At 36.9% G+C, this 1,192-nt stretch overlaps 1 pseudogene; it reads left to right on the top strand.

The window, feature by feature from the left end:
- The first annotated feature begins 551 nt into the window (after nucleotides 1-551).
- Nucleotides 552-686, top strand: LOC112826989 (U2 spliceosomal RNA; annotated as a pseudogene).
- The last annotated feature ends 506 nt before the right edge of the window (nucleotides 687-1,192 follow it).

The following is a 1,192-nucleotide window of genomic DNA, read 5'->3' as shown; positions in this document are numbered from 1 at the left end:
ATGAGTAAAAGAATTTTATAGAATTATTTTTAAATATTGAGGATTACACAGTTACTGTTTTTAGTTATGATCCTATTTCTACCCCTTAATAGCACACCTAGACCATCCTGGTTGCTGCCATTCCAAAATAATAGCTCAGCAAAAAGGGGGCCTAGAGGATTCAATTTTAATTTTGATTCTTTCATGCATCTGGATTCTCTTGTTTAATTGACATGATCCCAATTATTAAAAAAATATTAAGTAGTTGAGTACCCCAGAGTCAATATTAAACTAGGTAAAATGGGCCAAGAATGGGTGAATAATGGATCTCTGAATGTTTTAGAAAATTATGCTTGTTCCTTTTGCATCCAACCCTTCCATATAACAGATGTGTGTAAATATATGATCATTGGGGAAAATTAAATTATAGTTACTGGGATAGAAGAACATACCCTTTTTGTTGTGAATGAAGGGGAGCAATAACTTAACACCTGTGGGATAAACTCTTAAGACTGAGAGATACAGATGAAAGAGGTATATTTATGGTTTTTGTCTTTAAAATCTGTTCTTTAATCGCTTCTCGGCCTTTTGGCTGAGATCAAGTGTAAAATCTGTTCTTTAAGCTTTTTTTCTGAGGCCCTGATGTGGATCTCCAAAACTGTTACAAGCACCTTAATTTTATCTGACGTTAGGTCTACCAACTCTCTGCCAGATGGCTCTCATCATGATTTGATCACCATATTTCTTAATATTACCAAGAAGCATCAGAGGGCCTCAAATACTGCCCCTTTCACACAAAACACCTGTAAGATGTGGATGTCTTCTGCACACCCATTTCCATACCAATTTCTCAATCATTCCATGGAGCAGATGCACACCAACTTAATGGAATAGACAAACAGGACAATCTTGGGTGGCTGTCTTCAAGTAAGTCTCTTCAAAACTCTGAGTATGTTCAATTATTCGAACTGAACTAGGTATCAAAAGGCTTATTAGCTGACTGGTAGAGCACATTGGAATAACTGAGTGATGTAGGTCCCACTTGAGGGGCCTCAACAGTTGTCATCTGTGCATTCCTTCTAGGGTCATTATGTATGTCCTAAGACTCCACTTATGTGGAAACAGAGCACATGCTAAACTCTTTCCTAAAAACAGTGTCTTTAGCAAAGAGGTGGTTATAAGAGGACTCAATTATTTAAGGAAACACAAGCAG

This window comes from Callorhinus ursinus, unplaced genomic scaffold, assembly GCF_003265705.2.
Source record: "Callorhinus ursinus isolate GAN/ISIS: 27379988/994484 unplaced genomic scaffold, GSC_fseal_2.0 scaffold7, whole genome shotgun sequence".
Taxonomy (NCBI): Eukaryota; Metazoa; Chordata; class Mammalia; order Carnivora; family Otariidae; genus Callorhinus; species Callorhinus ursinus.
The sequence above is the reverse complement of the archived record's forward strand: the minus strand, read 5'-3'. Positions and strand labels throughout refer to the sequence as shown.